At 36.4% G+C, this 22,831-nt stretch overlaps 1 long non-coding RNA gene across 2 annotated transcripts; it reads left to right on the plus strand.

Annotated features, from left to right (window-relative positions):
* The first annotated feature begins 5,433 nt into the window (after nucleotides 1-5,433).
* LOC114312731 (uncharacterized) lies at nucleotides 5,434-21,962 on the plus strand. 2 transcript variants are annotated; one of them, XR_014345947.1, is made up of 5 exons: nucleotides 5,434-5,634; nucleotides 20,904-20,949; nucleotides 21,185-21,208; nucleotides 21,293-21,370; nucleotides 21,465-21,962. It is a non-coding gene; the product is annotated as an uncharacterized LOC114312731 (long non-coding RNA). The 2 variants fall into 2 exon arrangements; XR_014345948.1 differs by lacking the exon at nucleotides 5,434-5,634 and adding an exon at nucleotides 10,310-10,372.
* Nucleotides 21,963-22,831: the final 869 nt, after the last annotated feature.

Genomic DNA, 22,831 nt, shown 5'->3' on the forward strand with positions numbered 1-22,831 from the left:
TCGGCCATACAAGGCCTCAAACGGTGCCATACCGATGCTAGACTGAAAACTGTTGTTGTAGGCAAACTCTACCAATGGCAAGTGCCTCTCCCACGTCCCACTGAAATCCAGGACACAACCCCGAAGCATATCCTCGAGGATCTGAATAGTACGCTCGGACTGCCCGTCAGTCTGAGGATGATAGGCCGTACTAAAGGTCAACTTAGTGCCCAAGGCACTCTGCAAACTCTACCACAACCTAGCAGTAAAACGAGGATCTCTATCTGAGACGATCGTCACTGGGACCCCGTGCAATCTCACTACGTCCCGAACATACAAATCGGCAAGATGATCTACCGAATCTCTCACGCGCATAGGAATGAAGTGCGCCGACTTAGTCAACCGGTCTACAACCACCCAAATAGCATCACTACCCCGTTGAGTCCTCGGAAGACCTACAACGAAGTCCATAGTGACATGCTCCCACTTCCACTCGGCAATAGGCAAGGGTTGCAACAAACCCGCTGGCCTCTGATGCTCGGCCTTCACTTGCTGGCAAGTAAGGCACTTCGATACGAAAACAGCCACATCTCTCTTCATACCCCGCCACCAAAACTGGCGACCCAAATCCTGATACATCTTAGTACCTCCCGGATGCACCGCAAGGCGCGAATGATGAAACTCTCGGAGTACTTCCTCTCGACAAGACTCCGGTACAAACAAATGGTCTCGGTATCTCACACTCAGGTCGGGATACATCGTCAAACCCTTCTCAACTTTCCCACTGGAGATCTTCTCTCGGAGGGATTCTACCTCAAGGTCACCTCTCTGTGCCTCTAACACTCTAGTCACAAGTGTAGGCTGCGCAACAACAGAAAACAAGGCCGCAGCCTCAACAGATTCGCCCAGTAGCAAATCAAACTCGCCAAGTGCTCCCAACATCTCCCATTCTCGGATGGCTATACTAGCTACATCACCAATGGTCTTCCTACTAAGGGCATCGGCCACAACATTGGCCTTTCTCGAATGATAGTGCAACTCAAAATCATAATCCTCGATGAACTCCATCCACCTCCTCTGCCTCAAATTCAAGTCTCTCTGTGTAAACAGATACTTCAAACTCTTATGATCCGAGAATACCTCGAACCTCTCACCATAAAGGTAGTGCCTCCAAATTTTTAAGGCAAAGATCACTGCTGCTAACTCTAGGTCGTGTGTAGGGTAATTCCTCTCATGTATTTTCAACTGACGTGAGCCATAAGCTACCACTTTCCCCTCTTGCATTAACACACAACCCAAACCCTCTCGTGAGGCATCACAATAAACCGCATAACCCAACCCTCTCTCCGGAATAATCAACACCGGAGCGGTGGTCAATCTAACTTTCAGCTCTTGGAACGACTTTTCACAAGTCTCACTCCACACAAACTTGACTCCCTTCCGAGTCAGTCTAGTCAACGGTAACGCTAGCCTGGAGAAATCTTTCACAAACCGACGGTAATACCCAGCCAATCCCAGGAAACTGCGGATCTCAAACACACTCTTAGGCTGTGCCCAATCTTGCACTGCCTCAACCTTGGATGTATCAACAGACACCCCTTCCCCGGATACCACGTGGCCTAAGAATTTGACTTCCCTCAGCCAGAACTCACACTTCCCAAACTTGGCATACAGCCTATGGGCTCTAAGTAACTCAAGCACCACTCTTAAGTGTTCCTCGTGCTCCTCCTCAGAAGGCGAATAGATAAGGATGTCGTCCACAAAGACGACCACAAATCGGTCTAAGAACTCCCGGAAAATCCGGTTCATCAAGTCCATAAAGACTGCCGGTGCATTGGTAAGCCCGAATGGCATCACCAGAAACTCATAATGGCCATACCGCGTACGGAATGCCGTTTTCGGAATATCCTCTTCCCTGACCCTCAACTGGTGGTAACCCGATCTCAAGTCTATCTTAGAGAAACAACGGGAACCCTTCAACTGGTCAAACAGGTCATCTATACGGGGCATAGGATACTTATTCTTAACCGTAGCCCGATTCAACTTCCGGTAGTCAATACACAATCTCAAGGCACCATCTTTCTTTTTAACAAAGAGGGCCGGTGCTCCCCACGGCGAAACACTAGGGCGAACAAAGCCCTTATCGAGCAATTCCTGGAGCTGAACTTTCAACTCAACTAACTCTGCTGGAGCGAAACGGTAAGGTGCCATAGAAATCGGCGCCGTGCCGGGCACTAGATCAATAGAGAACTCTATCTCTCAGTGAGGTGGCAAACTAACAAGATCTTCGGGAAAGACATCCGAATACTCACAAACCACCCTCGGCAACACAAGCTGGGTCTCACCACTCTCACCACTCTCAAAGCTGGCAAGTAGACTACTAAGCTCACTTCGCCCTCGCGAATCATACCCCGGTGGCAAAATACTACCAACCCGGTCTCCCAAGAAATGGAACCACTCCCCGCTCAAGGTACATAACGTGACCCTCTGGCGGTAGCAATCGATAACAGCCCGGTATGACGATAGCCAGTCCATACCCAAAATAACATCAAAACCCTTCATGGGCATGACAACAAACGGAAAAGGAAGCCTATAGTCGGCGACCTCTATATCACATCCTCTAACACCCTGTTTCAGGATCAACTCACCACCCAAAGGCGATACCACACAAATAGGAGATGCTAACTGTGCTAACTCCAATTCCAAAACAGATGCAAATGCAGCAGATACAAAAGAATGAGATGCACCCGTGTCTATCAACACATTAGCAACCGAGTTGCAAAACAGAAAAGTACCTCTCACTACCGATGGAGCCGGTACTAAATCTTGCGCGGTAACAGCATACACACGCCCCGTAGGCCCCTGGTCTACCTGCTCACCTCTCGGAGCAAAAGACTGCTGCATAGACTGGGATGACGAAGCTCCCGGATTGGCCCTTGAGGCCTGCACAGACTGAGCTAGCTGAAAACCCTGCGTCTGCCTAGAACCAGACGCTCCCGAAGTGGTACTCAACTGTGGGCAAAACCTCTTCAGGTGCCCAGGCTGTCCACACTGATAACAAGACAAGGGCTGCCCCCTGCCCAAACTCTGACTCTGCGGTCTAGCTGAAGAAGAAGCAGCTTTCTGACCTCCACCCTTCAGCGGGCAAACAGAAACCTTGTGACCCAGCTGGCCACACTTGTAACAGGTGAAATCCCCCTGACCACCTCTCCCGGAGCCTGCACTCGGCACTGGGAAGGTCGATCTAGCAACACCACCCTACGACTGTTGAGGGTTAGAACCCCTCTGCCTCCTGCCATCACCTTGGCCATCTTGGCTCCTCTTGGAGCCTCTCTGCCCCTCATCCTCCTCCTGCATCATGAGCTCCATATGAGCTGCAGCATCCACTAGGTGTCTATACTCCCGGATGTAAGACCCACCAACTCTCAACTTGAGGCCCCGCCTCGACTTCCGCTCAAACTCATAGCAACGGCATTCCTCGGACGCCACCAGTTCAGGTGCGAACCTGGACAGACTAGTAAAGGTAGCCTCAAACTCGGCCACTGACAAGCCCTGCTGATTAAGCCTGCTAAACTGATCCCTCAGCTTCTCCCTAGCTGCTGCAGACAAAAACCTCTCCTGAAAAGCATTCACAAACGCCTCCCAAGTACCACCAACACGAGCCTTCTCGTACTTCCACCATTGACCCGCATCTCCCTTCAGTTGGAAGGATGCCAAGGTCACTTTCAGTGCTCCGTCCTCGATGCCAAGCATCTCGAACGTCTTACTCATTTGCTCTAGCCACTCATCAGCCTTCAGTGGCTCCTTCGGATCCCCGATAAACTCATCCGGATTAGACCGGAAAAACTCCCTCTTCAAGAAAGAAGGCCCTGCCTCAGCTGCCTGATTCCCAGCTCTAAGAATACCCAAAGCTCCTGCTATCTCTCTGGCCAAGGCACCCATGGCCTGCTGACCTGCTGGCTCGGCCACATTGGCCTGGCCAACTCCCTCCTGCACTGCCGGAATCTCACCCGGTAACGGTACTTCCTGCCTCGCAGGTCTACCACGCCTAGCACCTCTTCCTCGTCCTGACATCCTAATAAAGGTAACACAGAACATTAGCACATTCACAAATGTGCCGAAACTAAACACTCACGTCCTAATGCATGGACAACTGTAATTCACTCCACGTAAGCACATAAACACATAAGCACTTACGAATTTCATTTTCGGATAATGATAGTCCCGAGGCGTTACTAGAGTTCCGGTTAGAAACAGCATTGATCAAGTACTTTTCCAACAAGACTCCCAGAAACCCAAGGATCCAATCAACATCCTAGAAATTAAATCCCATACCCACATAGTCACATAAGCATGTTATCAATTAAGCATATAGCATATGATACTTCATCTAAGTCTCTATCAAGCGAGACAAACCCATTGTGATCCTAATCACTTCCCACGTACCCAAAGTATTCGAACCCAGTACGCTCTGATACCAAGTTGTAACGCCCTCAAAATAACAACATTAAACCCATCAATAAAGATATACATTGATATGTAAAGTTCCACATTCTTCCATTTTATCAGAATTCCATTACATAAGTATTACATGTTAACAACAAAAGCAAATGCCCTAAGGGCTTACAGCTTTCCAAGTTAACACTTGGTTCCAACAAAAGAGTACTAACTCATACACATTTAGTCCCGGCGGCCCCCCAAAACGACGTCGTTTTGGGGGTTTTTTTGATTTTTTTTTTTTTTTCTTTCTTCTTCCTCGTTCGAACAGAACCAGAGGGACGGGAGGGGAGGGGAGGGAGAGAGAGAGGGGGAGGGGAGGGGAAGAAGAGAGAGAGGAAGGGAGAAGAAGAGGGAGCCGCCGGTGGGCCGGACTGGAGGGGGCCATAATCACCGGGGGAGGAGGAGGAGGAGGAGGAGGCGCAGGCGACAGCGGATCGAGCGACGATCGGACGGCTGGCGAGCTCGACGACCTGCGACGGCGAATCCGAACCCCAAAATCCGGCGAGCTCCCCTCCCCTCCCCTCCTCTCTGGTTCTGCGAAGAAGGAGAAAAAAAATGAAAAAACCTCCAAAACGACGTCGTTTTGGGGGGCTGTTGGTAACGGCCGCCCTTCTGGGCGGCCGAGGATCCAGATTCGTTTTTAACTCTCCGTGGGACCCAATTGGTCTTGGGTTAGCAGGCCTCGACTGCATGCATGCTGTACCACTGTTGTACGGTGGGTACAGAACAAACTGTACCATTGATGCAATGACTTTATTCCCATCAAAAAAATATTTTACCAAACAAATCTATATAATAAGGAAGCTCAGAATTTTGTCCATGGATGGAACTTTTGTCCATTTGTCCAAATTTTGACCATTAGATTGATTTCTTCTGAGGGTTAAAAACATCTCACTCTCATCTCTCTCAACACATACACTCTCTCAACATACACACTCTCTCTCACACACATACTCCACTCCTCTCTTTCTGTTTTCAAATTTTGAACACTCTCTCAAATTTTGGAGCCCATTCCCGTACCTCCCTGTCGAGACCCAACCCTTGCCGTGCTTCCCTGTCTTCATCTTCTCTCTTCCTCCCTCCCTCTCTGCCGTCAACAGGGGAACATCAACAAGGGAGTCATCCCCGGCCAGAGCATCACCTTCACCATCCCCGGTTACCCCTCTCTCTCTCTCTCTCAAGCCAATATGTATAATTTGCATTTTGGATGTATATATATATGTATATATATGTATATGTGTATATAGATGTATGTAATGGGTTTGAAATGTTTGATAAATCTGATATGGTTAATTTGAAATGGGTTTGATTTATGAAATGGGTTTGAAATGGGTTTGATGATTTATGTATGAAATGGGTTTGATTTATGAAATGGGTTTGAAATGTATTTGTGTGAACACACCCTCTGTAAACACAGCCTCTGTGTTTGTGTGTATTTGTGGGTTTGAAATTAACACACACCCTCTGTCCCCGGCCATATAATTTGCATTTTTGGATGTATATATATATGTATATATATGTATATGTGTATATAGATGTATGTAATGGGTTTGAAATGTTTGATGTTGAACATAGTTTAGTTTTGATTTATGAAATGGGTTTGATGATTTATGAAATGGGTTTGATGATTTATGTACGAAATGGGTTTGATTTATGAAATGGGAGAATCCCCAAGGCATCTTGCTCGCTGCAGACATGGATGGTCTCTTATGGGTTTGGTTTTGGCAGATGCTTCTGTTTGCTTTCTTTGTTTGATCATTCACCTATTATTTTATTTTATTTTTATTTTTTATTTTTTTATTTTCTATAAGTTTGATACATAATAATATTTTGCAATAATAAATATAATAGATGCATATATATACAATTTTCATAAATAAATCAATTTTCTGAATATATTTAGCCCAAGTATTGATTTAGATAGGAGAAACTAGACTAATTATAAAAATATTATTTTAAATTTTTATCAACGGGTTTAATTTGACTGGTTCGATGGTAATTTTGAAATTTCTTAAAATTTAAGAATGAATTATAATTTAATGTTATCAATGTAAATTTTTCATATTTTTTAATTTTATAATACTTAAAATACATATGTCATTTTGTGATTAGTTCAAAATCTAATTTACATAAATCAAGTTAATTTTTAAAACCTTTTAGTCATGACCAATAATATATTAGTATTATTTACTTAAATTTTTTGATTTCAAATCATGTAATGATATTATTACTATTTTTAATTTCAATGGTTATGGTTATGGTATAAAATTTATATTTATAACATTAGTTTATAAATTAAATTGCAAAGGTTTAACTGCTAGAAAAATTATCATAAATATTATAACAAAAACCAATGATTAAATGACACATGTGTTTTTATAAACTCAAAAAATTGAAAACATACCACAAGAGTGGGGGATGGGTTTTAGGGTAGGAATGAGACACTGTTTGGCTCACTGGATTGAAAAGATGTACATACCACAAGAGTGATGTGTATAATAGAATTTTCCTAAAGTATTTGGTAAAGTTTAATTATTGGATAATTTAATTATTAAGCACATTATTGGATAATTTAATTTAATTTAATTATTAAGCACATAAGTATTTCAAGAATTTATTAGTTTGTATAGCATTTTTATAACATTTGAATTTTATTAGTTTTGTAAAATTAATCTATTAGGAGTTAAATTAATCTATTATTAGTTTGAATTTTATTAATTTTATTACGAGTTAAATTAATTAATTTTTTTTTCCTTTTCTCCTTCAAGGACACCTAGGGCATGTTTGATTTATAGTATTAATGGTACTATTTTATTAACCCGTTAATCAAAGTGGTACTATTTTTATGAAATTATTTGTTGGCTTTTTGACTTTATGAAACAAAATTTGCTGTCTAAATATCTCAAAATAGAATGACTATGGAGGATCAATAGATGTATTCCATTCCACTACATTATTTTCTGTGAGTTGGAGAGGCATTTGAGTGCGACAAGATGAAAAAAGAAGAAGACAGAATGTGATAGTGCTATTCTTATATACAAGATATATTCTTATGGAGGATCAATTTGCTATTCTGAAATCACTCTAATATTTTGGGCACCAAAAAATGCCATCACACATGAGAAATGTGTTTGGGGCTTCAAGAATATATTTTTTACATTTATGTGTAAGTGGCTTCTTATTTTGTCATGGTGGCTGACCACAATCACTCTTCAAAATAGGCAATGGCTTTTTTAATTTTAATTTTAATTTTTATTAAACTAATTTGAAATTGATTATTTTATTGTGTACATTTTTATTTGCATAAGGCTTGGTTTGGTTTACTCATCTAAATTTTTTTTGTTTCATCTGAGATGGTCTTAGAACAATTTGTGATCAATGTAACTTTTGATATAGTGGTCTTCCTATGGCTTTTTTGATATACTATTCAGGGCTATATTTGTTTGGGTATGCTACATAATACATAATTTATCAATGGGTTTAATTTGACTGGTTCGATGGTAATTTTGAAATTTCTTAAAATTTAAGAATGAATTATAATTTAATGTTATCAATGTAAATTTTTCATATTTTTTAATTTTATAATACTTAAAATACATATGTCATTTTGTGATTAGTTCAAAATCTAATTTACATAAATCAAGTTAATTTTTAAAACCTCTTAGTCATGACCAATAATATATTAGTATTATTTACTTAAATTTTTTGATTTCAAATCATGTAATGATATTATTACTATTTTTAATTTCAATGGTTATGGTTATGGTATAAAATTTATATTTATAACATTGGTTTATAAATTAAATTGCAAAGGTTTAACTCCTAGAAAAATTATCATAAATATTATAACAAAAACCAATGATTAAATGACACATGTGTTTTTATAAACTCAAAAAATTGAAAACATACCACAAGAGTTGGGGATGGGTTTTAGGGTAGGAATGAGACACTGTTTGGCTCACTGGATTGAAAAGATGTACATACCACAAGAGTGATGTGTATAATAGAATTTTCCTAAAGTATTTGGTAAAGTTTAATTATTGGATAATTTAATTATTAAGCACATTATTGGATAATTTAATTTAATTTAATTATTAAGCACATAAGCATTTCAAGAATTTATTAGTTTGTATAGCATTTTTATAACATTTGAATTTTATTAGTTTTGTAAAATTAATCTATTAGGAGTTAAATTAATCTATTATTAATTTGAATTTTATTAATTTTATTACGAGTTAAATTAATTAATTTTTTTTTCCTTTTCTCCTTCAAGGACACCTAGGGCATGTTTGATTTATAGTATTAATGGTACTATTTTATAAACCTGTTAATCAAAGTGGTACTATTTTTATGAAATTATTTGTTGGCTTTTTGACTTTATGAAACAAAATTTGCTATCTAAATATCTCAAAATAAATGACTATGGAGGATCAATAGATGTATTCCATTCCACTACATTATTTTCTATGAGTTGGAGAGGCATTTGAGTGCGACAAGATGAAAAAAGAAGAAGACAGAATGTGATAGTGCTATTCTTATATACAAGATATATTCTTATGGAGGATCAATTTGCTATTCTGAAATCACTCTAATATTTTGGGCACCAAAAAATGCCATCACACATGAGAAATGTGTTTGGGGCTTCAAGAATATATTTTTTGCATTTATGTGTAAGTGGCTTCTTATTTTGTCATGGTGGCTGACCACAATCACTCTTCAAAATAGGCAATGGCTTTTTTAATTTTAATTTTAATTTTTATTAAACTAATTTGAAATTGATTATTTTATTGTGTACATTTTTATTTGCATAAGGCTTGGTTTGGTTTACTCATCTAAATTTTTTTTGTTTCATCTGAGATGGTCTTAGAACAATTTGTGATCAATGTAACTTTTGATATAGTGGTCTTCCTATGGTTTTTTTGATATACTATTCAAGGCTATATTTGTTTGGGTATGCTACATAATACATAATTTTTCTTAAAAGTTATACGAAAAATCATCTAGCCTTTGTTGGTTGATTGATTGATCCTGAACATTTTTAGTTGTTTGATCACAACTTTGAGACACTTTTCATAAAACATTTTTATGGTCGTTAACATTTTTGCAACACATAGATTGTAATATAAGAATTTTATTAGATAGTGCATTCAGGCACGGGCATAAAACATTTGAATTTATTAGTTTGTATAGCATTTTGATAACATTCGAATTTATTAGTTTGTATAGCATTTTGATAACATTTGAATTTGATTTACAAATAATGGGGAAAATGCAAAACTGAGTTTTGATTTTTCTTTAGTATTTATATTTCTATCTTTGGATACAAGTCTATAATTGTATTTTATGTATGTATGTATGTATGTGATACAAGTCTATAATTTAATTTTATTTTTTATAGCTTTTTAAATAGAGAGAATGAGTTGATTTTATGTGTTAGTTTTTGGCTTTTTAGCTAATTTTCCTATTCGCAAACAAATTTAACCAAAATAGATAGGAGTTAAATTAATCTTCTTTTTTTTTGTTTTTTCTTTTCTCCTTTAATGACACTTAGGGCATGTTTGATTAGTAGTAATAGTGGTACTATTTTATTAATCAAAAGTACTACCCGTTTATTAGTTTGTATAGCATTTTGATAACATTCAATTTTGATTTACAAATAACCTCTACGATTTATTAAATGGCATTCATACACAACCAACCAAGCATTAATTAGTAGCTAACAATTGGCCAAATGGAAATCTGAACTTTGATTTTTATATTTCTATCTTTGGATATCTTTAATAATCTTCAATAATCTTCAATAATCTTTTGTTTCAACAATATTGACTACAGGTTTGAAGCATTGAGTTTGAAGCATTGTGGACTTCCATAAGACCTTTCATATCCAAACAAGGTAAATTAATATTTTGTTTTTATTTTTATATATGATTATGGATGTATATATATCTATACATATGATTCCAATATGTATGTATATATGATTCCAAACCCCAAACCCCCTCTTTATGTATGATTCCAGTATGTATATATATATTGAGAAGCCATGTCTAAGAAAGCCATGTCTAACAAAACCTGTGCCAATTACTTAACAAATTGAAGTGGGTTTCTGCTTTCTAGGAAACCAAACGGAGGGCGCTTTTTGTTTTTTTTTAATAAACAAAATGAAAAATTGAAAGAAGAAAATAAATATACCTTCCTCTGCCTCTTAGGGCATGTTTATTTTTTGTATTAGTTTTTGACTTTTTATCTAATGTTTCAAATTTAACCAATATAGATAAGAGTTAAATTAATCTTTTTTTTTTTTCTGTTCTCCTTGAATGACACTTAGGGCATGTTTGATTGGTTGTGTTAGTGTTACTATTTTATTGACCTGTTAATCAAACAAGGCCTTAGTTTGAGTTTTATTTATTAGTTTGTATAGCATTTTGATAACATTCGAATTTATTAGTTTGTAACATTCGATAGCATTTGAATTTTATTAGTTTGTAAAATTAATCTATTTGGACTTAAATTAATCTATTATTAGTTTGAATTTTATTAATTTTATTAGGAGTTAAATTAATTTTACAGATGTGGTAAGTATGGAAATCTAAACCACATTTCGTATTTTTAGGGCTTTTTTTTTTTTTTTTAATATACAAAATGAAAAATTGGAAGAAGAAAATAAATATACCTTCCTCTGCCTCTTAGGGCATGTTTTTTGTGTTGAATGTGTTTATTTTTTGTATTAGTTTTTGACTTTTTATCTAATGTTTCAAATTTAACCAATATAGATAGGAGTTAAATTAATCTTTGTTTTTTTTTTTTTCTGTTCTCCTTGAATGACATTTAGGGCATGTTTGATTGGTAGTATTAGATGTACTATTTTATTAACCTGTTAAATTAATTTTACAGATGTGGTAAGTATGGAAATCTAAACCACATTTCGTATTTTTAGGGCGCTTTTTTTTTTTTAATAAACAAAATGAAAAATTGGAAGAAGAAAATAAATATACCTTCCTCTGCCTCTTAGGGTATGTTTTTTTCTGTTAATGTGTTTATTTTTTGTATTAGTTTTTGACTCTTTATCTAATGTTTCAAATTTAACCAATATAGATAGGAGTTAAATTAATCCTTTTTTTTTTTTCTGTTCTCCTTGAATGACACTTAGGGCATGTTTGATTGGTAGTATTAGTGTTACTATTTTATTGACCTGTTAATCAAACAAGGCCTTAGTTTGAGTTTTATTTATTGCATAAAACACATGTTTATTAGTTTGTATAGCATTTTGATAACATTCGAATTTATTAGTTTGTAACATTCGATAGCATTTGAATTTTATTAGTTTGTAAAATTAATCTATTTGGACTTAAATTAATCCATTATTAGTTTGAATTTTATTAATTTTATTAGGAGTTAAATTAATTTTACAGATGTGGTAAGTATGGAAATCTAAACCGCATTTCGTATTTTTAGGGCGTTTTTTTTTTTTTAATAAACAAAATGAAAAATTGGAAGAAGAAAATAAACATACCTTTCTCTGCCTTTTAGGGCATGTGTTTTGTGTTGAATGTGTTTATTTTTTGTATTAGTTTTTGACTTTTTATCTAATGTTTCAAATTTAACCAATATAAATAGGAGTTAAATTAATATCTTTTTTTTTTTTCCTGTTCTCCTTGAATGACACTTAGGGCATGTTTGATTGGTAGTATTAGTGTTACTATTTTGTTGACCTACTAATCAAACAAGGCCTTAGTTTGAGTTTTATTTATTGCATAAAATACATGTTTATTAGTTTGTATAGCATTTTGATAACATTCGAATTTATTAGTTTGTAACATTCGATAACGTTTGAATTTTATTAGTTTGTAAAATTAATCTATTTGGACTTAAATTAATCTATTATTAGTTTGAATTTTATTAATTTTATTAGGAGTTAAATTAATTTTACAGATGTAGTAAGTATGGAAATCTAAACCACATTTTGTATTTTTAGGGCGTTTTTTTTTTTTAATAAACAAAATGAAAAATTGGAAGAAGAAAATAAACATACCTTCCTCTGCCTCTTAGGGCATGTTTTTTATCTAATGTTTCAAATTTAACCAATATAGAAAGGAGTTAAATTAATCTTTGTTTTTGTTTTTGTTTTTTTTTTTTCTTTTCTCCTTGAATGACATTTAGGGCATGTTTGATTGGTAGTATTAGTGGTACTATTTTATTAACCTGTTAATCTAACAAGGCCTTTGTTTGAGTTTTATTTATTGCATAAAACACATGTTTATTAGTTTGTATAGCATTTTGATAACATTCGAATTTATTAGTTTGTAACATTCGATAACATTTGAATTTTATTAGTTTGTAAAATTAATCTATTTGGACTTAAATTAATCTATTATTAGTTTGAATTTTATTAATTTTACTAGGAGTTAAATTTTATTAATTTTATTAGTTTGTGGTAAGTATGGAAATCTAAACCACATTTTGTATTTTTCTATTTCAATGAAAAGGCCTTTATAGAATTCATGAGTTAATTTTTTAAATTCATACTGTGGTATCGTACTGTTTGATTTCTTAAATTCATACTTTGATTTGAATTTGTGGTATTATATACTGTTCAAGCTTTAATAAATCCGAAATTTTTTTGTCAAACAGTTTTTGGGGATTAATCAATAAATCGGACAGTTTTTTTGCCAATAAAGGGTTGTTTTTGGCCGATAATGGCCTCCATATGTGTTTGTGTTTCTAAGGATTTGGAAAATATTCTATCCTATTTGGTAATAAACCTAGGGAATCTTTTATTTTATTTTATTTATCAGCTCAGGAAATCGTACAGTATCACTACATTTTTATTTTTTATTTTTAAAACAGTTTGGTTTGTATACACTGTATTGGTTTCATGTCTTAGATGTGTTCCAGTTTTTACCTTTTCTGTAAGATGTGTTCCAGGTCTTAGATAGCATCAGTTGGATCTCAAGTTCTAAAATTAATTAGCTTCGTTATCCTATTTGATTTGAGTCTGATTGTGTTTGGAAGTGCCATTAAGACTTATGGTAAATATAACATATCCTTTGGGATTGGCTTGATTTATTGTTGTTCATGGTTAAGACGTTTTCCTATGTTTGGGGATTTATATGGTTTCAATGCCTAAAGCAGTGTATCATAACTTTTCTTAAATTGAGGAAGCACAAAATAAATTAAGGTTATGGAAGAAAAAAAAAATTAAGTAAACCAATTTATTTTTTATCTTTTCCGCTTCTTTTTTGTATTTTCTCACAAAAATGAAACAATCTAGGAAAGTCAATTCTTATATCTTTTAAGGTTATATTCCTTTATCATATCTATCTTTTGTGAAAAAAAAGTTAGCTTAGGTATATCTTGGAGACATTTTAGTGGTTGACCACCTGGTGGATAAATTATTTTTTATGAAATAATTTGTTGGCTTTTTGACTTTAGAGGTTGACTTTAGTGGTTCACTTTGTTTTCTTTTGCAAAAGTATATATTTTCACCTTTTGCTAATACATATATGTCTACTCATTTGCACCTTTTGCTAAGAAAAATGGTAACATTCATTAATATTTTCTTTTGCTGTTGTTTGGAGTCAAATTGTGTTTCTAATAGATTGATTTATTTTTTATTTATTTAATGTTTGGAGTGAAATTATTATTTTAAAACTATGTAGATGTGCAAAGCTTTTGTTATTTGTTAATTTTAATAAATAGATTCTTGGAAGCAAAGTACTAAGTGATTGATGTGTTTTATTGATAGTTTTCGTTGGAAACACAACTCATTTTGATAAATTGTTTAACTCATTTTGGTGGCGGAAAATTATTTGTGGGGTATTAGTTTCTATGTGATTTTATCTATGTGATTTTTGATAAATTGTTTATCTATGTGATTTTTTATTAATTTCTTGAATGAGCTCAATACAATTCAGTAGAGCTTAAGCTATCAATATGTTTAATTCCTAACAATAATGTAGGAGCCATTGAAGAAACTTTCAATAGGCTTTGATAGTCAAATATGCCCTTTTTTTTTACTTTTTTTGGTCCTTACTTTGTTGGTTTTTGGATTTTCTGGGTGTTTGATTATTGAAAAAAATAGAGGATAATTTCATGGCTTCTGAAATTGTGAGATTGGGGTGGTTGAGTTTGACTTTATTAAATTACAGAGGATAATTTCATAGCTTCTGAAATTGTGAGATTGAGTTTGTCCACTTCAGGTGCAACAATATATATTTGCACCCTTTGCCAAGTTGGGATGATGTGGCATGTTGGACAATTTTAATATTTATTAATTTGTAAGATTCATTAGTAAGATTCATTACTATTTTCTTTTGATGTTGTTTGGATTCAGATTGTGTTACCAATACCTGAAAATGTTTGGAGTTAAATTATTATTTTCAAACTGTGGATTTATTGTAAATCTTTTGTTATTTGTTAATTTCAATAAATACATTCTTGGAAACACAACTCCTTTTGGTGGCGGAAAATGATTGTTGGGTTATTAGTTTGTCATATGTGTGATTTTTTTTTCCAGTGTGATTTTTTATTAATTCCTTGAATGAAATATTTTTTCATATGAATTAAGTGTGGATTTCAAAATGATTGATGATTTTTTATTAGTTTGTCATATGAATTAACTTTATAAATTTTGCAGTTCCATTTAAACCTCTTTTAGTTCAATTAAATTCAACAAAGCTTAAATACATTATTAGAAACACAACTCCTTTTGGTGGCGGAAAATGATTGTTGGGTTATTAGTTTGTCATATGTGTGATTGTAGACACCCCATTTTTGACCGACCTTAAGACTCAGACATCACCGATTGAGCGCTTGGTGATGTTGCATAATGTGCTCGTTCAGAAGTTTCAGAGTCGCGGCCGTGAGCCCTGCCTCCGGATTTCCGAACCCTCTTCTGTGCCTTGTCTCGGTTTGCGAACCAGACTCGGTTTTCTCTGTTTCTTTTCCTGAGGGGAGGGAGAGGTCCCGTAGACCATCTCTCAGTGGCCGTGGGCTACATTTGGTGGCCGCAGGCCATTTTTGCTCATTTCGGAGCCCGGTTCCCGGTTTTCGAAGCTACCAGGCCGTGTGCCTCGGTTCGGGACCGCTTAACCATCTCCGTTTGCTCTAAAATTTGGCATACCTCCTATTTACTCCCTTTTGAGGGACACTGGGGTCTGAGAAACCCACTTCGTGGCCGAACGCCACTTTCGGTGCTTGGCAGCCCATTTTCGGGACCCCGAACTGCGTGTTTTGGCCCCCGAGGGTTCGTTTTGCATCGGTTCTTGTTCATTTTTGGCAGGTGCCTCTGTTTTATCACCAGGGAGGTCACTGGAGGGTGGGAGGCCAGCAATTATCTTGGCAACCAGTTATATTCCATTTTCGCCCTCCGACACCCGCTTTTCGCACTTCCGGGCTAATGTTGAACACCTTGGGCCCACTTTCTTGAACTTTGAACCACATATTTGTGATGTACACACATGGGAGGACCCTAAAAGTTGGTGGCCGGCCAGTAATTCCACCTGACCCTTTTGAACCCCTCCTTCCGGGCTAATGTTGAACACCTTGGGCCCACTTTCTTGAACTTTGAACCACATATTTGTGTTGTACACACATGGGAGGATCCTAATATCATATGGCCGGCCATTAATTCCTTTTGACCCTTTTGAACCCCTCCTCAAAATGGCTTGTTCTCTCTCCTGTTTTAGAATTTCCAAATTCGAACCACGGGGTTGTGAAGAGGAGACCTGGGAGGCCACCAATATGTGGTGGCCGGCCACTAATTATACTTGACCCTTTTGACCCCTAGCTGGCCGGCTAGGGGGGGTGGCTGGCCGGCCACCTGCAGCAAAAGTAAGGGGCCGGCCTGCTTCCTCTCAACTTGCACTTTACAGCTGTGCAGCTGTTTCCCCCAGAAAATATCCCAATCCGGGGGATATTTTGTGGGGGAAAGCTTACCTCCTTTTTGCCCCACCTTTACACCCTCTTTTTGTCCATATAACCAGCTGGTGGCATCACATTTGGGGGTTGGAAAATTTGTTCTTCAAGCCTCAAGATCCATATCTCCCTCCATCCTTCTCATTTTCCTAAAAAACCTTAAGTCCTACATCTTATTTTCTTCATCACCACCAAGCTCTACCACCACCACTTCATTTCCAGAAACAAGGAGGGCTTCTCAAAGGCTAAAGGAGCTGCAAATTGGTCCAAGAAGCAACAAAAGACTTGTCTCCAAGGGTGAGTTACCATTTTCTCTTTTTTGAGCTTTTCTTTGCAATATTTCTTAGCCTCTCCTTCTTATACATTCAAGCTCCGGCCCTAACTGAAAGTTGCCCTCTTTTGAGCTCATTTTCACTTTTCGTTAAGGGCTCAACCCTGTTTGAGCCCTCCATGATGCACTTGCTTCATTGATCCTCTTATATGTCATAATCTTGCATGCTATTTTTGGCCAATGAGTAATCTGTTTTTGAGCATGATGTAATCTGTGAATATGCTTATTTTGGGCCCTTCTTCAACATTGTTGAAGGGCCCCTCACCATTTGATGCCTTCATGTTATACTTCCCTTTATATCCCTTATTTGGCCCCATTTTTGCATAAATTGGTAGCCCCCTTTGCTTTTGTTTTTGGCCATTTTACAGTTCTGGAAATAGTCTTATTTTGGCCTATACTCCATGTTTCATTAACATTTTTTTTCTGTTTGGTGATTATTTTGTATACTTCATGTTATAGCACCTTTTGAGCCTCAATCTTGTGCCTTTTTTTAGCATGTTTGTATATTGATTCGAGGCTTTCCATATACTGTAAACATTCATATTTTTGGTCCCTCTTCAATGTTGTAGAAGGATATTTTTCAGTTTGGATTTTTCTTATATCACTTGCTTCATTACCCCTCTCTTGGCCCCTATTCTTGCATGCCATTTTTGCCATACCTATGCTTGCTGTTTAGCCATGTTTATAACTGTGAAAGTGCCTTTTTTGGGACTGTCTAGCTTCTGTCTTTGCATTACATGTCCATATTGTGCACGTTTGGCATAGCTATAGGCCATTACGGGTGCCTAAATTCGCATTTCGGGACAATTCCATGCTTTTGGTGTCATTTCGCCTCATTTCGGGACTGTTTTCCCTCATATTTTAGTGCTGAAATTCTATTAGAATGATTGCTTTCCATTCCTATGTCATCACATCGCATTCTGCCATCGCCTCGGTTTGCGTGTCCGTGTGCATACATTTCGAGGCACTTCATTTTTCATCCGCGGGCATCCCTTGTGAGTGTGGCTGAGGCTCACTCATGATTGGTATAAGCCCATATCATGTTTTCATGTCATTTGCATTGTGTATGCCATTGCCTCGGTTTGCGTGCCCGTGTGCACGCATTTCGAGGCACTTCATTTTCATCAACCGGCATCTTATGTGAGTATGGCTGAGGCTCTCTCATGATAGTAAAAGTCCATGTTGCGTTCTGTATGCCATTTTAGCCATATTGCATTGCGCATGCCGTTGCCTCGGTTTACGTGCCGTGTGCACGCATTTCGAGGCACTTCTTTTTTATCCGTCGGCCTCTTATGTGAGTGTGGTTGAGGCTCACTCATGTTAGTATAAGCCCATATCATGTTTCCATGTCATTTGCATTGCGTATGCCATTGCCTCGGTTTGCGTACCCGTGTGCACGCATTTTGAGGCACTTCTTTTTTATCCGTCGGCCTCTTATGTGAGTATGGCTGAGGCTCACTCATGTTAGTATAAGCCCATATCATGTTTTCATGTCATTTGCATTGCGTATGCCATTGCCTCGATTTGCGTGCCCGTGTGCACGCATTTCGAGGCACCTCATTTTCATCTGTCGGCCTCTTATGTGAGTGTGGCTGAGGCTCACTCATGTTAGTATAAGCCCATATCATGTTTCCATGTCATTTGCATTGCGTATGCCATCGCCTCGGTTTGCGTGTCCGTGTGCACGCATTTCGAGGCACTTCATTTTTCATCCGCGGGCATCCCTTGTGAGTGTGGCTGAGGCTCACTCATGATTGGTATAAGCCCATATCATGTTTTCATGTCATTTGCATTGCGTATGCCATTGCCTCGGTTTGCGTGCCCGTGTGCACGCATTTCGAGGCAGTTCATTTTCATCAACCGGCTTCTTATGTGAGTGTGGCTGAAGCTCTCTTATGTTAGTATAAGTCCATGTTACCTTTCCCATGCCATTTTAGTCACTTGCATTGCATATGCCATTTTCTCGGTTTGCGTGCCCGTGTGCACGCATTTCGAGGCATCTCATTTTCACAGCATAGTGCATACTAGGTTGTATCTTAGATCACATTCTGCCATTTTCTCGGTTTGTGTGCCTGTGTGCACGCATTTTGAGGCATGTCATTCCATAGCATTGTGTATGTTAGGATTGTATCTTAGTTGCATTTCATGCATATCATGCATATTGCATCGTGTCCGGAATAGGAGTTAGCCCGGGCACGGGAAACGAAGTGCGTTTCGTACTCCGAGTGACGGAACGCGTCTCAATTCCCCAGTCACCGACACTGCAGATTATCCATGATGGAGTTAGGTTTTAGCTGTAGTTTCATGTGCATTCATCCTATATTGAGTTGTGCATTTCGACTCCTCGGCCATCATGCCTCGGTATGCGTGATTGGTGGTACGAGGATCGAGACATGCATATATCCGTGCAAATACATTGCTATGCCCCTTTCCTGCTCTCTGTTGCAGCAAAACGAAGAATCAGCAACCTTTTGGGGCTTGGCACGCATTTCAAGAACAGGTGTAAACAGAGGCTAATTGGGGCATTCCGGTGGATTTCCGCGCAAGACAACCTGGACATGCATCATCCATCAGAAGCAAGGCAGTCCCTGGCTTGCATGCCAGTTTTATTTGCTTTCTTAGTTAATTCATTAATTAATTAGGAATTTGTATATTTTTCGAACTGTAATATTCGGACTGTAATATTCTTTTATTTGGGACTGTATTATTTATTCGGACCCTCGGCGCGAGGGCACAACTGTAATAAGTGTGCGTGTGTGTGTTGTATGTCTTCCAACCCCACGTCTTTCTCCCTTTTATTTATCCGCTTACGATGGTTAGATTAGGGCATGTTTCAATTAGCATACAGTATGATAGCATGTTTGCATTCATTCATCTGTTTTGCATGCACCGGGCTCGGCGCACCATACTAACTGCATCGTACTTTCAATTCCAAATTGAATACATGTTAGTTGTAGCATTTCATATGCCATGTTTAGAATAGCCGAGCCTGCTATAGTTGCATTTTTGCATGTGTTGCATTAGGCATTTCTGTATATTTAGGATCATGCATGATTTCTAATAAACTTCTTTTTTTTAGCTTGGAGTACTCGGTGAGTTTTATGCTTTAGCATCCTTGCATGCGTGTGAGTGACTGCCATGAATAGCATGCTTACTATGAGGCTAATTGCTAATGTGATATAACTGCCTGAATGCCTGTGGGTGAAGGTTGGGTTATTTGAATTGGAATAATTCATCAAATGTGTGTTTTAAGCCCACTAGATAATGGCAAAATCATGTTTTTCTAAGCCCACCCGAGGGTGGCAAATCCACGTCTTAGCCTACTTGCGGGTAGCATCATCAAACCATTTTCAAATAAACAAACATGAAATGTTTTGTTCCAATTTAGGCAACTCAGTCTATACTTGTATGCTGCGCGCATTACATAATAACCTAGGCTAATAACCGGATAAGAACACACAAAGTTTTCAAAAATAGATATCATGGTTAGTAGAGGCCGATCTTTGATCGGGCGAGCGGGGGTGCTCACGAAGTGACCTTCCCCAATCGTACCCAAGTTCCCGAGCCGAGGCAACTTTGGTGATGACGGACACGTGGCCTTTTGGCACCGAGTCAGGGTTTCCTAAATTTCCCAAAATAAAATATTTAGGTGGCGACTCTGTATCTGGCAAAGCAGTCCATGTTTGGCACTTCTTTCAAAAATCTGTTTTCTCAAAATGATTTGCCAGATTTGGACTCTTTGGTTCAGACTTAGAACCGTGACTACAAAATCGAGTCCGAGCTGTAGCGAGGTCCCCCGCGGGCTTGTTACAGTGATTTTTTTTTCCAGTGTGATTTTTTATTAATTCCTTGATTGAGATATTTTATCATATGAATTAACTGTGGATTTCAAAATGATTGATGATTTTTTATTAGTTTATCATATGAATTAACTCTATAAATTTTGCAGTTCCATTTAAACCTCTTTTAGTTCAATTAAATTCAACAAAGCTTAAGCCATCGATAAGTTTGATTCCATTTAAGTATCGATTGATTGCTTCATTTGGTTTCACTTAGTGAATTAAAATAACTTTTGTATTTACATAAGTTATGTATTCCAAAACCTTTACAGGTTAACTTTTGTATTATGTATTACTGGATTAATATGTACTTACTGAAGTCAACTTTTTTATTACAGGTTTTGGCAATATTAAGCTGGAACGACCTCTAACATTATGGATAATGTAAGTTGTCTTTTTTAAAAAAGCTGGTACATAGATTTTAAAAAAACATTTGTATTATAGGTTCTGATTATAAACTGTAATATTCGTTCCCTTTACTCATCGTCTTATAGGTTCTGATTAAAAAACTTTCCTCATTTTTTATAAACTTTTGTATTATAAACTGATTTTTTTATAAACTTTTGTATTATATGTTCTGATTATAAACTGATTAAAAAACTTTCCTCATTTTTTACAGCTAGATGGAGACTTACAACGAACTGTAATATTCGTTCCCTTTACTTATCGTCTTATAAAATTTCATTTTGTGTACATATCAGCTACTTATTTGTTTTTGTATGTATAGGTTCAGTTTCTTCAACAAAGAAATGTCGGTGTAGTGATTCGTGATGAGCATGATTTCAATGTCGTTCGTATTTCTAATGTCAGCCCAAAAATCACTTTCTTATCATTTTTTATTTATTTATTTTTATTTCTTATACTTTGGTTATTTCTTAGACTTTGGTTATTTTCTAAAGGCAATGGAAAAGGAAAATGCAAAGGCAATGTTGAAAGGAAAAGAAAAGGTGTCTTATGCTTCCAAGGGCAAGGGAAAGGAAAATGCATGTCCAACGGTATAGTTCTTAATGGTTTTTGTAAAGTGTTTTTTTTTTTTTAAATTGTTAGTTTTCCTATGTTTGTATTTTAAGCCATAATTGTAGAGTGTTTTTGAAAATGCATGTATAATTATTTATTTTAAACCATAATTGTATTTTTATGGTTTAAACTGTGCACTTTTTTAAGTGTCTCCTGTATATATGTGTAAATCTGCACCACTTTTCAATGTAAGTGGGCGAAAGTTTTGAGATAAGAGACAAAGAAAGGAGAGAGAAAATGGGCAAAAATTTTTTTTTTTTTTCCAGCTATGTGAATGGTGATACTTTATGAAGTTCATAAGTTGGCTGAACATTTGTTTGTTTGTATAACAAAACCATACAATTTATTATATAGATTATAAATGACAATTTTGAGTTATGTCATTTTTTTTTTTTAGTTATGACCAATTTTCTTCTTTAGTAATGACCTTCTTTACAAAAAATTTCTTTGTTTAATTTTGATGTTTTTTTTTATTTTTATGTATAGTTATAACTCAAAAAGTATGAAATTAGCTATTTTTTATTTTTATTTTTAGTTCCCTTGTGAGAGGTATCATTTTGACAACTTATTTTACATCTATAAATATAGAGAAGTGCTATTCAAATTTTAAAAAAATAATAATAATAAATTTATTGGGTAAATTATGCAAAGGGTCCCTATACTTTACACGATGTGTCAATTTATTTGTTTCAATTTGCTCGATTTTGCCCCTTAATTTAACAGATTGTGTCATTTTAGTCCAATAAATAACGGTTGTCAAGTTTGGTAGATGGAAAGTCTACACAATATGTAAGTTTGGTCCATGTAGTTTACACAATGTGTCAATTTAGTACCTGTTATTTTAATTTGCTCGGTTTTGATAGGAACTAAATTAGCACATTGTGTAAACTATAAGAACCAAATTGACACATAGTTTGACTTTCTGTCTACTAAACTTAATAACCGTTATGTATTGGACTAAAATGGCACAATCCGTTAAATTAAGGGCCACTGATTGCAAGGGCAAGCGAAAGGAAAATGCATGTTTAGCGGTATGGTTGTTATTGATTTTGTACAGTTTTTTTTAGTTTTTATTTTTATATCTTCATATATTGTATTTTATTTAGCCATAATTGTATTTTATTTTTAAAACTATACACATTTTTTGGCGTCTCCTGTATATTCTTAGGAAGAAAGAAATATATAGAGGATACTTTATGAAGGAATATATAGTGAGAAAGGAATATATAGTGTCTCCTGTAAGTGCATG

Source organism: Camellia sinensis, chromosome 12, assembly GCF_055761805.1.
Source record: "Camellia sinensis isolate YWXY chromosome 12, ASM5576180v1, whole genome shotgun sequence".
Lineage (NCBI taxonomy): Eukaryota > Viridiplantae > Streptophyta > Magnoliopsida > Ericales > Theaceae > Camellia > Camellia sinensis.